This window comes from Falco peregrinus, chromosome Z, assembly GCF_023634155.1.
Source record: "Falco peregrinus isolate bFalPer1 chromosome Z, bFalPer1.pri, whole genome shotgun sequence".
In the NCBI taxonomy this organism is placed as follows: Eukaryota; Metazoa; Chordata; class Aves; order Falconiformes; family Falconidae; genus Falco; species Falco peregrinus.
The window spans coordinates 33,792,995-33,808,010 of record NC_073739.1 but is presented as its reverse complement, the minus strand read 5'-3'; the positions used below and the strand labels follow the sequence as shown (position 1 = coordinate 33,808,010).

The following is a 15,016-nucleotide window of genomic DNA, read 5'->3' as shown; positions in this document are numbered from 1 at the left end:
ATGGTTCATCATGACAATTTTTTTCCAGTCTTTTGGGACTCTGGTCTTCAGCCCAGGAATCACAAAAATTCCCTGACACCTTCAGCAGGTCAACACTCTGATTCTGATGTATTCTGGGGTAAACTGCAGAACCACATATGGTGGACCTGAAGGGGGAGAAGTGTGGAGTTGTAATAGCTGCAAACAAAACCCGAAACAATTAATTCTCAGTATATTCTATTTAAAACATTGCGTAAAATTAAAGAATGCAAATTACTGCTAGTTCTGCACTTTCATGTAGTAAAATGTGGCTGGATTAGCTGCATTCATTCAAAATACTGAATCATCTAATCACAAGTTGAGAGAGGAAGTATTAAAAAAAAGGCCCCGAATTCAGGCAGTCCTTGAGATCATTGGAATACATATCAGAGACAGATGATCCAATTCAGGACAACTTTAAAAAAATCTTTTCAGTTTGAAGATTAGCTGATGATCTAAAAAACTTTATTAAGGCTCTAAAACATAATGTAAATTAGCATTTAATTTCAACTTGGGGGTTGTGCCTATGAGTTTTTGGAATATTGCCATTTACTGGCAGAGGGATTGGCAAAGAAAACTAACTCTTGTGATACATCCAGTTTTGCTGCATCAGGGAAATCAGACAACGCAGCTGAGCACATGATTTTTGCTGCTGGTTAGAACTGACATGTCGCATGCTTGGTGATCATCAATTGCTAACAGAGCTCATACTTCTAAGAGAAAACATTTGCTTTCTGTAACAAAAAATTAATGTTTATGTCAACTATTTTTTTCTTCTTTGATGCTCTGATTTAAATCTCCCATTGAGGAGGCAGCTTATTTTGATAAAGCACAATTCTGGGCAAATCTCCATGTGGTATTGGTCAGGGAAACTCATAACCATGTACCTAAGTGCTTCCTTTAAAGAATTCCTTTCTAAATCAGAGCCTCCAGGAAAGAGGGAGCAGGGAGGTGCTGAGCACTTCTGCAAACCCAACTAGCTGGGCACGGACTCAGCAAAGTCCCAAAGCCTATGTTCAGCTCCAAGCCTGTTCAGCCATTGAATCCTGTTCATGGAAAGACTTAAGCAGGCAGAAAAAGAGTGGACTTGATTATATGTTAATGGTCAGGAATATAATTAAGTGCCTTGCTGAATCGTAGAGATAATCAAGTGTCTAAATAGTCTCTGGTCAATCCAGCAGTGGCAGGGGCAGGGGAGGGCACATGTAAAGCATTATTGGCATTTTGCCTTTGCCTTCTTTGCCTGGTCCAGAAACACCACGAAGAACCCTGCAGTCAGGTCACTCAGAGTTTTATCAACAGCGTGTTTTGTCTCCAGATTAAGACACAACCACACAGTTAAGCAGTCACGTCTACAGGAGACTTGGACTTGTCCTATGCACTGTCCCATGGGAAATGTTCACAATTCCCTCTGTCCCATCCTCCCATGGCAATTTTACCCATCTCTTTTCAAATCCAGCACTGCAAGCCCAGGCAGAGCACAGAGCAGCCCCCCTGCACCGAGGCAAAGGCAACACTTGGTGAAACACGGCTGGGCAGCAGAGCAGATGTTGTGCTTCACCTTTCTGTGTAATGCATTTTTGTGGGAACCAGGTGCTTTCAAAAAAAATCTGTTCTTACTTTTGGTTCTCGGTTCATAAGTAGGGACACCGCACCTTAAAAGGGAATAAACACTAATTTGCCACTAAAAGAAACATCTTGTTCCCAGTTAATTTTATTGTAAGACGAATGTTTACAGACATGGGCGCCTGTGAATCTGCAGAAGAACTCAATATATATGGTGAATAAAAGTCTTGAAATGTCTGCTGGTTATGGATTATTGAAGCCTTTTTTAAAATATATTTTTATTAGTACTGTCCCAGCTCCCTTCATGTCTACTAGGAACTGTCAGGTTTGGTGTTGCTGATGGTTTCTCTGATGTTCTGTTATATTTCCATGCAAATAAATCTCATTTTGCTGATGTCTGTAAAGTTATGCTTTAGACCAGAGATCTCTTCAGAGCTCTGTCTTCAATAAAAAGGGGTAGAAGTGGAACTACTAATTTAGTTTCTTTAAAAGGCATGTATTTTCATGCACATTAAATCCATCTGTTTTTTAAATGTATGCCTTTCTTTAGTGTGTAATTTGATAAAACCCAAAAGAAAGCCTTGGAGCTCCAAAGCTGAAGCAGAAAGGGAAAGAAAGTGAACAAGACCAAGAGGATAACATGGCTGGGAACTTTGCAAGAAAAAAAAAAAAAAAAAAGGCCACTATATTTTTAGAGTGAAAAAACATTAACAAATCAGTCAGGGGACCTTGACACAAACTCTCCATGCATTTTTAAACTTCTAGGAAGAAAAAAAATTAATCCCATAGGTCTGTAGTTTGGTCACTGTTGCTGCAATCAGAAGGAGTCAGGGGTCTATATTAATGAAATATGTTCACCTTTATGCAAAGACTTAGGTCCTCTGTTTGAGTATGATACAAGTCTGGGCTATGCTAAGACTATTTGTAACATTTTTAGATTTATCTTTACTTCAGGGAGCTTTTATTTCAACACATCCAAAAATACAATGTCAGTTTCATGAAGTCAGAAAAGCTTTCAGATCTCAAGGGCAGCATTACACAAACAAGGACATCATCAGTGTGACTACACTTAGCTCCCTACATCTCTTCCATGCTTTTGAATGATCTGCCTTTTAACAAGTCTGTGTAAAATTCTCTGTGTGTCAGGATCCTAAGTAATTTGGGCAGGTTTCTCTGAAAGCTTCAAACACCACTACCCCAAAACTTTTCCACAGAGCACTGAAATCATTAACCATGACCACAATGCTACTAGGCAGGATTGTGTTAAAGATGGACTGTTGCTATAAATTATTCCACAGATGCAAACAAATGCAACCCCAAATGGTGATATCTAAATAAAATATAGAAGCCTGAACTTCACTTTAAGGATTTATCTGACTTATAGACATTTATTTTGCTGTTTTCAGCAGAAAGTGGAAGATACGTACACAAAATAGAAAATCTTCAAAGTGCACCAAGCAGGAGCCTGTATTTCATGATTTATATTACTTGGAAGATGTGCTGTGGTTTCATGATTTTTCTATGTATGGGGCCACAATTAGGGCTAAATATAAAAGCTACAACATGATTCTTATAGCAAATTTCTTCTTCATAGTTGAGTTAAAAAAACAAAACAACTGTCTTTATTTGTACTTGCTTCACATGCACAGGAAAATAATTACAAAGATGCCCTTAAGTTTCCTTCAAGTGGCTTGTTTGTTCACTCCTATGCAAAAATATGTGCTGGGAACTAAGATGAATCTAAGCATCTGGGCACTGGGACATGTAAGGTAGGACCTCACAGTGTAAGCCCTTGGCATTCTGTTCTCTGCAGCTGCTGTTTAATTCACTTGTGCAGCTTGAGGCTCATCTGTTTTTCTTACTTGCTGTTTCCAAAAGGAATGTGTCTTCTTGCTCTAGAGATCCTTTCAAAGTTTCTGCAACCCTCCCAGTAGCATCCTTCAGAAGGGATCCTCCCACTCCCACCATGGCATATCAGCTCCTGAGATCTCTTCTGCTGACATCTCACAGGTCAGGTACCTTGGCAGGTAAAACTTCCTGCAGGGAAACAAACTGAAAGATAGTCAATGCAATTGGATCTTGAAAAGATTGGCATTGATATGCTTTGACATGAAACCCTCCTAGCACCACTTTCATCACAGAGGAACCTAAAAAGGGGGAATTGTTATATGTGGCCCACAGGAAGGATCTACATTTAAAGTTGTACCACTATAACTTTATCAGTGGGGCTGGGAAAATAGGAAGGCACATTTTGCTTAAACAGTCATGACAGAAAACAATCCTTGGACAGATGCCAATAAAAATGTGTCCTTCACAGATAAGAAAGTTTTTTGTCTTCTAAATTAGGATTTACTACATCGACCCTTGGGTTTTTACGCCAGTATTGTTTCATCCACACTTAAAGGGGCCTGGCAGATTTAACAATACCAGCAATGCCTTGGATAAGGGCAAGTCCTTGATGTAAATAAGATTCAGGTTTTTGGGGTTATATTGCTCACAGATGTTGTTTGCAGGGAGGGCAAAGCCTGTTTATAGCTCAGTGACAAATACCTCATTCTGTAAGTCCTTTAGAGGGAGAAATTTTGATCTGATCTTTTCAATGTAAAGGGCAGCATTTCTGTGGGTGTTTGCTTTTAGTCACTTTAACACATTTCACACACAATTTGCAATGCAATCTGACCCTTATTGCAGCCTGGTGATGTAGGTGGAGTAAGGGACTGCCTTAACACCTTCATTGTTTCCACGACAACAGACGGGGTACCACAGAAAGGCAGGTCTGCAGAATAACAGGTTTTGGTTTTCCAAGCGAGGCCGGCAAGTGCAGCAAGAAAGCTTGCACCTTTCCCTAGCAAAGGCAGCAGCAGAAATAAGTCACCTGTTTTATAATTCTTTTAATGCCTCCTGGGTGGCTAAGAAATAAAGACCTGATTGTACATCACATTTCAGTTGGAATTCATTTTTAAACAACCATTTCTTCATGCCATTGGACTGGTCTCTGGGATAAGAGTGGATGAGATCATTCAAAACTATTTTTCTCATGAAAACATGTCATTTTCTGTCCTCCTTTAGCTGTCCAACCTCAGAAGAAAGGATGCAATGCATTTTCTCTCCAATGTTTTAATACCAGAAGCAAGGAAAAATACTCTCACCAAAAGATGATGTCACAGGCTCAACCTAAGCAGAAACTTCCTCCTTACTTCTCCTCTTTCTGAACAAGACAGGTGCACACACATGTAAATCATATCTGTCCACATAATAATCACACAGAATTTCCTATGGTCACCAGAAGACACTGTTCAACTGTTTTGCTGATGGTTGGGTTGGCAAAAGATAGCAGGAGAACATTACTGAGTGGAAAACAACAACAAAAAAATATTATTACATTGCTCCAAGCTCAAAGCAGAGTCAGGTCATTTTACAACAGGTTAGCAGCTGGCCCTCAACAAGGCATTTTTCACCCAAAAAGCAAAGGTAACTAAAGCCTCTTCCTCTTGCAACTGGATGCAAAAGCTGGACCTCTGAATGAGCCAGCCCAAACATAGTCTAGCCTCCTGTTGGAAATCTCATTTGCAGACAACGAGATATTAGTAAAGTGAATTAATGATTACAATACAAGTGTTGTGAAATATATCTGCTACCTTCAAGAAGTGTGGAAGATTCCTCTAAAATTATTGCAGATCAATTGTCTGTACGATGAGCATATATTGTACATGCATTTCCAGCTTGCCTATAGCAAAAAGTTGATTGCTTAACCCATGCAGAAAAAAGAACATCTCTAAGAATGGCATTGTAAAATCTGCTGCTTATGCAAATATTTGAACGGAAAAGCAAACATTTATTAACAGCTGATTCTGCCATTAGCTCAGTTCCCATTAAAAATCAGGGACCACTGGATTCATAGGGGAAATCAGTACCAAACTTCATCAATTGGAAACTAAAGGGGAGTGGAATCCTGTAAAAAAAAAGTTGATTTCCTGCATAAATTGGATAAACAGCTGCAGGGGCCTGTCCTTTGCTGTTCCACAGGGAGAAGAAGCAGGTTGGCTCCTCTTAGTACAATGGCCCTTCTGACACAAAGAGGACCAGACCAGCAATATGGCCATAACATGCAAGGGCAGTCCCTCTCCGCAGGAATGGCAGACACTGCACTCACAGGAGCTTGCGTCTTTCACTTTTGCATAAAGAACTATGTCTTTATGATGACTCCTTTCTCCTCACCACCTTTTATCAGTCCTTAGACAGATGATCGACCAGAGCTTTCTTTTCTCCACCTAGCAGAGAGATTGCCTTTTCTGACAAGAAATGAGGAGTTAAAATAGTAAAAACTTCATCCTTCCCCCAGATACCGTGCACACCTTTGCATATTCCCTGGCGCAAAGACCATCTTGATGAGCCTTCCTAAAACACTTTGATCTTCACTTTGACTCCCAGTGCTACTGTATCTCTGATTACATTGCCCTGATTATCTCGAAACAAATCACTTATCCTTCTACTTTCAATCCCAGCAGAAAGAAAAAGTCTGACAAGTGTTCTGTTTCATTCAGACTCTTAATCAAAGTTGGCTCTAGTTTTCAAAATATGTAAATACAGGCAGAGATTTGCTTGCACTTCATATCTTTCCCTAACTCTAAAAGAACAACCTTTTTTCCAAGTGCGCAAAATAATTCAAACCTTATGATACTATTTTTCTCTTTGCCAGAAGCATAAACCCCTCCAGCCCCTTCAAAGAGAAAGAAAAAAAAACCCAAACCCAAAAACAAACAAACAAAAAACAGACAAAAACTGAAACAGGCCATGAGTCCTCTATCTATATCCACTTAGCATTTCTGATCATCTGGGGTTGCTGCTTTTCAACTTTCCCATCACAATCATTTTCTCTGTACACCCAAATTGATTGCAAAGTTTTTCCACATCACTTTCACGATGTGAAAGCACACGGATGTGTTTTCTTAGAACTGCCTGCAAAGCTGAATGCCAGGAAGTTACAACTCCAATGCTCCCTCTACACATATAAAATCTCCTCTTTGGCAGACACATCTTACAAGGATAGGCAGATTCAAACACAGAACAGCCTTTGCTGTTAGTAGGGATGATTCCCAGGGAAAACTTTCTTTCCACAATGCCATAAGCATCCTCTGTGAACAAGTGGGATCTGTGATCCCACTTGCAACAAATGGGACATATGGGGAACCTCAATAGAGGAGGAAAAGCTTTATATCATAGAAAACGTCACCCCTGGGGTTGAAATATGGGTATGGGAACCCTTTTCAAGTGAAGGATTTACAGCCCCATATTTATGGGAAAGTGTTACAATTCTTTGAAAGTATTCTGCCTTAAAAACCAACTAGGACAAATTCACATTGAGCAATGTGATTTACTCCTCCAGAGCTGCAGCAATAAACTCTTGTGAGCGTGCTGTTTCCTACAGCTTTCTCAGTACTTACTTCCTCACGAGCAGGGCACCCAAGCACGTCCATGATCACCCACTCACACAGACCCCACCTGCCAGCCTCTCTGGAATTCATTGTACCTCTGAGTGGATCCTTGCAGATGGAATTGTAACATCTAGAAGGTAGGGACCATTTCTTAATTCACATTTCTACCAACCCTAATGTAACAGGGATTTTCATTGTCAGCTAACTTTGTGATTACATAATAAAAAGGACTTTGATCATAAAGAAGAGCCAACTGTTCCGAAAAGTATATAGTAGCATGCAGAAAATGGTAAAGGTTATGGATGTTGGAAAGGTGCAGGTGCTGAAACATGGTCTTCTCATATCGTGAGAAGTGCCCAGCTTCCATCAAGTGCTGACAAAAATAATTGTTCACAAAGATAATCCATTGTCAGTAGTACTAAAGCATGTGCTTGCACTGGCTTTACAGGCATGCTGGGAGGATAACGACACTGAACACCCAGCAATGAAGAGAGCTTTGGAGGTGTGTCAGAAAGACAGAGGGCTGTTCAGTATGCTGTGCACCATGCATGAAATCAGAGCAGGGTTAGACTGCCACCATGAATTGGAGAGGCTCCCCCTCATCCCTGCTCCTCCCAAGGCTGCACACTGCCTACCTGAACTGGAGAAGCTGAAAATGAAAACCAAACCCTCTCCTAGACAGAAAAGTGCTGTGGAGCTGTTTCATCAAGCACAGCTTGGCCCTCAGCACCTGCTGCCCTCTGTAGATTCTAGCAGACACTAGGGCGAAAAGAGAGAAAAACCAGAAACAAAACTCCCTTGGAATCAGTGAGACAAGTAATCACAACACATTTTCTCTGCTTCAGTGGTGCCATGTGTTCTCCCACCACCCCCCTCCCCCCCTTGTAAAATAATTTAATTAAGAGATGACAGGGGCTTCAGACTCAGCCAAGTCAGGGAAAGATGATACAAGCTCTGATGTAAACTTTGAATAGTTTACAGAAAGCATTAAAAAAAGATGAAAAAGAAGGAGGGGAAGAAAAAAAAAAAAAGAGGTCAGTCCTGTGTAACAGCAGCAGCACCGACCTGCCAAAACCTATATCTTGTAGCTCCACAATAAAATTAAGGAACTGCCCCATCTCCCCCTCCTCCTCCAAAATATAGCATTTTCCGATCCGAACGATGCCTTGAAATAAGGTCTCCACCACCAATGACAGGCCAAGACAACTTTCCTATTTAGAGAGCACATGCCTTGCTGGTCCCCAAGAGTAACTGTAGATCATGGATACACTAAAGCATCATCATCACTGGCTTCCCTGTGACATCTAGGGACCCCAGAACCTGATAACTAATAAGCAGGGTGTAGCAGAACAAAGACAAGAAGTCTTCATTTGACACTTAGTACAGGCCATATAACTGGAAAGCAGCCTGCAGCCCAAAACCTAAGAGCAAAAATCCTGCTGCTGACCCATTTAACTTCTCTCACTTCTTGCTCCCTTTCCTTCCTAGTTTTTCCTCTCTCATCTGTTCAGCTGAAGCTCTACACAGGAATGTATTGCCTTATATCTTTACAATTTTAGCATGACATGGCTGGACCTCTGCTTTGGGCTTATCTTAATTCAATGAGGAAAAAAGTTAAATTAATAGCAGAACCAAAGTGGGTCTTAGGAGACCTCAGACGTCCTAGATCACCCTTAAGTATTTCTTTTAATTTGAGGAATCTACAAAATAAATTTGATCTAGTTTATGAATAGCTCTCCAAAGAAATGACCTGAGAGTCTGTATTATTATTATTTTATTCTGTCTTTTAATGCTTTGAAGGCACAGGATATTTTCCATACAGGCAGTTGTGCAGAAGATGTAACAAACTGAAACCTACACCCAGTGCAGAATGAGAAACAGTGTCTGAAGTGCACCCACATTTCGGCTAGAGCTAGGCTTTGCTGCCCTGCTTGCAAACACTGTCCTGAGCCAGCTGCAAACAATGGAAGTATTAATCTGCATGCATTTCACAGCACACATTTCTTGCAAAAGCAGGACTCTCAGACTTGATCACTTGTTTCAGGTTTATCAGAGGGCAGCATGACTCTTCCAATCCCTATAAAATCTCTACCTGCAATTAACTGCTGATTTACAACGTCATTCAAGAGGTCATTACTTCCTGCTCTTGCACATAGGTTTCCCCTTCCATCACCTTTCAACAAAACCTTTTATACTATCTTTTGTTACATTTCATTTTGCTCACGTTGTACAACAATGTAGCTGCCAAAGTCACGAGAAGATTTGGACTTTGGCTTTTCATAATGAAAAGGGAAAATAAAAAAGGCTGCATTTCTTTTTTAAAGCCTCAAACAATAGAGGAAGGAGGGGAGAACAGAGATATTTCATAGAAGAAAATACCATCAGAGGTTATGGAAACCTCTTATCTCTTGATGCAGAAGCTAAGTCCTACAGACAGCTCTTCACCAAAAATATTGGCAAAATAAGAAAAACTCTCTGAATGCATTTGCTTTTTCTTAGCCAGTGCAAACCCATAGACTTTATAATGCATTAGCTGGACACTTTCAAATGGCCAGAAAACAGAAGACAGACCCCATCCTGGCTCTTCGTACCACAGTTGCACCTGACAGTCCTAATGTCCAGGCCCCTGAGGCAGATCATGTGAAAGTGGTACAAAAGTGTCCTTACTTACCAAAAAGCTCATTGATCAAGAAACGATTGGTAGAACAAAGGATACCTGCAAGACTTAGACAGAGGGCAGCCCCATGGAGCTGACAGACAACCACATAACCAAGAGGAATTGTTCTCGCAGTGATATAGAAAGCACACCCGCACCACTCAAAGACAATGTGACAAAAATTCATTCCTGAACCTGTTTTTGGTAGCCAACAGAGAGCTCCACAGCTGACCTGACCACAAGACATGCAGGAGATTTCAGGAGTCTTGCTCATCCATGGGGTCTCTGTTTTGGCATGAGCACATAACTAAGCCCCTGTGGTGGGTGGTTTTGCACATGCAAAGTCAAGCCAGGGAGGAATGTGAGAGTGATTCAATCCACATTGTCTTGGTCTGGGCAGGAGGCCAGTTCTTCTCTATATTGCACTTCATCAAGGCAGGTCCAACCAGCTCCGTTGTTTAAGCAGCAATGTGAGGGTGGAGCTGATGTCACGCGGCAGCAATTGTCCCTGGTGCTGCAGAGCTCTGCCTGGCATTCCAGGGAGCCAAGCCTGCTGACAGCAGCAGGGCATGTCTCAGCCTTTTGGGGACCTCCAGTCCCTCTAACCTGGCAGGAGTGGACCTGTCACACCAGGGTACTTTGTGCCAAGGGTGAAGGGGCTCATCCCTTGGGGTAAATCCACAAAATGTTTGTTGACCTCAGTGCCCACAGGATGGTTTGGGTCAGTACCCTGGCCAGCACAGGGCTTCTCCTAGAGACCCACCACCTCCATTGCTCTCCATGCAGAGAGATGCTTTCATGGTTTTCATGGCCTCCCACCATCACCCAAACACCACCACCATCTCTCCAAGGTGAACAGTCTGTCCTGAGCACCAAGCATCTCTTTTCAGCTCCAAGCATCTCAAGTCTCACCTGTCTGTGGCAATGAATCCTCATCCTGCACCACTGCATAGTGCATCTTGAGTCACTTTGCTCTCTTCATGCCTTCCAGGTGACGGCTGACCTCCTCCAGGGTACCTCCACTGCCTGCACTATGGGGAAATGGGCACAGGTAGCATGTGAAAGTATTAGTATCACCATTTGGGATGGGTTATATATCACTAGCACAGCCCTAAAGAACAGTTAGATTTTCACTGCCGCTGTGCATTCATCTTCTCATCCATGAGCATCCTCAATGCGTATGATGCTGTGAATATAATCAAATAATTGCCTTTCTCCACAGGTGTCACTGGATTCAACCTTTCATGAGGAAAGACTCACAGAAAAAGAAAGGAACAAAAAAAGTGACAGCAGCTTACGTGGCAAGTGGTCTTTTGCTAGAACAACAGGCCCATACTCCAACATAAAGGAATCCAAGCTGAAGGGATAAAACAAGACCCACCTGATGCAAAGCTAGGTGCATTTTGAGTTGCAATCTTCCTAGGCAGCAAAAAGTCAGCATGAACGTTTATTTAAAGTACTGATCAAGAACTGAGAAGTATTTTCCCTACAGATTCCACAAATACCCTCCAAATGAGGACTTTAGGAGTTTAGTGACCTTGCATTCACAGTTCCAGGAAGAAAACTAAATTTGGTATTTCTTTGTAACTAACTTTCCTGTCTCCTTCTGGATATTACTGGAAAATGAAAGAAAATTTTGAAGGAAAAAAAGGCAGTTAAAGGGGAAAAGGAAAGAAATAATGACTTACTTCAGATTTTTTCAAAAATCTTGTTTTAAAAACTTGGAGAGAAGGGATATAAATCCACTTCTCTATAAAAAAGAAAAAAAAATGAAAAAAAATATATATTTTGCTAAGTTGTTTTTTTTCCTGTGGGAAATTGCTTTGGGATAGCAATTACATTTTTATTAGGCACTTTTTATGCATCCATTAAAAAAAGACAGTGACAATGTGTAAGTGAAGGAAATCTGGAGTTTATCAGCACAGTGGAGATAGCTAAAGTAAAAGAGTATTTATGGCAGATTAAGTATATGAAAAAATTAGGTGTCCAATATTCTTTGTCAGCTAGCATTTTAACCTTAAAACTGTTCTGTTCAACCAGAAATGCTTATGTACCTCTCTCACCACCCTTATTTCCATTGTAAACACATCTCCAAAGTCAATTAAGCTATTCAGGTCATTCTTTGATTTAGAGAATTTCTATCTAATGGAGAACAGGACTTCTGGCAAATAATGCAGATCTGGGGGTGAGGAGGAGAAGGAATACACATATCTCTCCACCTCTTACAGTAGCAGCCACAGCTTAAATGTATGCAGGCAGTATGAGTAGAAACCATAATGGCTCTGCAGTCCTGTGTAAGGACAATCAGTGACATGCAGCAGGTGATGAGCAAGCCACACAGCTCACACCCTACGGTGTGTTAAACTATGGGAAAGGAGTGGGGAAATGGAAGAAAAGGGAAGCACTGAATCAGAGTCAAGAAACACGTGAGATTCATAAAGCAGAGAAGAATTCAAGGGGAGGTCTCCAACACTGTCGTATCAGCATCACTTTACTGTGGCTGGCCTTTCCTCCTTAGCCGACACCTGTCTGCTGAAGTACAGAAATGCATCTGGTTGAAATGAGGTCACCATACTTGTAAATGATTTTCTCTGGTAAAAAGAACTTTTTTTGTTTATTTTTGATGGGAAGTGGGGAAGTAAAGGGAAAGCAGAACAAAAGATAAGCAGGCATTTATGTCTTACCTTCAAGCCTCCTCCTATCTGACTGAGCTTGTTCCAGTCCCTTTCAGTGTGACTCAAGTCACATTTATCGGTTTATTCAGCTGTACCTGAATTCCTCTGGAAGACTAAAGAGATTAAGGAAGCCAATATGGTTAAACAGAAAAATGAAGAATTCCAAAAAGCTGAAGTTGTTTCCAGGCAAAGCATGTAAAGGGGAAATTAACTGTGGCATTAAATTCATAAATGCAGGTGAAAAAGAGGAGGAGCCAGCAAAAGGACTCAACCTATTTATTAGATCATTTTTCTGCATCATGAAGAGCAAAAAAAGCTCAGCAGAGTCGGGAGTTTTAATGCACACCAGGGTGTGGGAGGAGGGCTGAGAGTAGGGGAGAATGTTGGCAGGGAGATTAAATGAATGCAGTGCCCCAGCATGAGCTGCAGAGAAACTGGGGTGATGTCCACAAAAGAACTCTTTCTTTTGGGGAAAAAGGAAGGAATACAAGGAGCAACTCACCAGAGCACCTTTCCAAGACTGAAGTTGCTGCAGAAGAAATTACAATACAGGTTCACACAATGAACAGTAATGAATCAACAAAGCAGAGTGCATTCACCAAGCAAACCAAAGAATGGCATAGCTGAATTATTAACAGCATATGTAATCTCTCATTCCAAACACCTTCAGTACTGGAGGACTGAAGGTAGACTTTTTTTTTTTTTTTTTCCTTAAAGACTGCAGGAAACTACAAGCCTGTTAGTCTAACAATACCAAAAAGCAGGACTACAATGAAGTGCAGAGCCAGAGGGCACCTGGATAAATAAAATCTAATTGAAAAGTTTTAGCATGGCTTCTGTAAAGTCCCTTCTTACAAGCCTCTCAGAAGTCTTTGAAGGGATGAACAAACATTTGCATAAGGGTCATTTACATGATATAGTCTACTTGGATTTCTTACAGCTTTTGACAGATCCCTTCACCTGAGGCCTCTAAGGACACTAAGCATCCATGGTACAGCAGGGATATCCTTGACAGGTATGCAGAGTTCATAAAAAAAACACCCAGAAGACCTGGGGTAACAGTCAGTTCCTGCAGGAAGGAGGTCACCCACCAACAGCTGTGCTCTGCGACCCATGCTTTTCCACATGTTCATAAGTGACCTGGAAAACGGGATGTGAGCAAGAAAGTATTCTTGGCAGTACAAAGTTTCTCCAGGCAGTAAGAAAAACAGTGAAGAATTACAGTGAGGCCTGCGTGCAATGATAGGTAGTTTCATGAAACTGTCAGCTCAGTGCTTGGCAGCAGCCAAAAACACAAACCAAGTATTAAGAGCTGCTAGGAAAGAATGTGGACCAAAACAGATAACATTGCTATGCTGCTCTGTAAATCTGTGGTTTGCCCATACCTTAATACCATGTGCATTTCGTAGTTGTGTTTGAACTTTGTTGGCTGGGCAACTGCAGTACTACCCTATACCCTTCTGAACAGGCCTGCTGGAAATGTAAGTCTACAAGAAAATTTCCTTTTAAAAGGTAAAGTAACACTTACATCTTCCTAGTGCTGTATGCAGGACATCTAGAACCAGAAGTGTTTCAGTAACACTTGTTGATTCTATCTAAATTTCCAAAGATTTTAAGCTGTCAGAAACATGCACAAAATTAATGTAATCTTTTTTCTTTTGTTTGTTTTCAAATACAAAATTAGGAAAGAGAGGAAAAGAAAATAATCATCTTGAGAAAGCTTAAAATGTTTTCAATATTTTTGTCCAATGGAAAAAACCATTTAGTCAGCTGGTTCTTTCTCACTATCACCAATGCTTTGCATTCTGAACATAACTGAAAAACACATATACTGTAGGATTAAGGTTTTGGAGAGAAGCTGGAAAAGCAGAGTCAGAAACAGTGCCAAGCAAAGCAAACCACATTTGTCATCGGTTTCAGATATGCATTCCCAATCAGAATCTTCAAATACAATACCCAAATACAAAAATACATCTCCACAGCAATCAAAAAAAGCATTCTGATGATGTATTAGTCTTGTGGGAGATCTCCTAAGGAGAGAGAGTGTGAATTTCATTGCTTTCACTGCATTTAAAAATGGATTGTGGCAACACTGGAGAACATAAGGGTGGTCCATTGTTGTGTGACCTTGTGAGGATGAACTTAGGAACATAAAGATTGTGATCTGGCAGCCCCATTTGGTAACATTTTGTAGCAAAAAATGTCCGTGGTCAAGTGTCTGTCTTTTTTTAATTTAATTTTTTAATTTATCTAATGGTGTATCATCAAAAAGGTTGACAAGAAAGCAGTAAGTTAACTTTTTAACAGGATTTCACATGTGCAAAAAGCTGTATCCTTCAGTAGGGGGTCTAATACACTTTAAATTCTGAACCCATCTCCTCAAAAAGTACAAACCTGGGTGGCTGACAAGGACCACATGGGATCTTGTGCCACAAAGATTTGGGATGCTTGACTCAATTTAGTATAGGCACTTCAGATAGAGAACTCACACTGCTACTCATGAAAAAATGTGTTAGGTCACTATTTTTTATGGTCCCAACATTCTGGATGTGAAAAAGAAAAACACCATTTCAAGGGGTATTGAGATATGTAATTACCATTCTTTGGTATGTGGTTAGAAAAACTATGCAGGGTCACTAGCACAGCAGTCTGTTATGGTGGCATAT

At 40.8% G+C, this 15,016-nt stretch overlaps 1 long non-coding RNA gene across 1 annotated transcript; it reads right to left on the bottom strand.

Annotated features, from left to right (window-relative positions):
- Positions 1 to 2,269: 2,269 nt before the first annotated feature.
- LOC129782747 (uncharacterized) lies at positions 2,270 to 14,564 on the bottom strand. Its single transcript, XR_008744806.1, has 4 exons — positions 12,853 to 14,564; positions 12,360 to 12,463; positions 10,588 to 10,706; positions 2,270 to 3,621 (listed from the first exon to the last, which is right to left on the bottom strand). It is a non-coding gene; the product is annotated as an uncharacterized LOC129782747 (long non-coding RNA).
- Between the last annotated feature and the right edge of the window lie 452 nt (positions 14,565 to 15,016).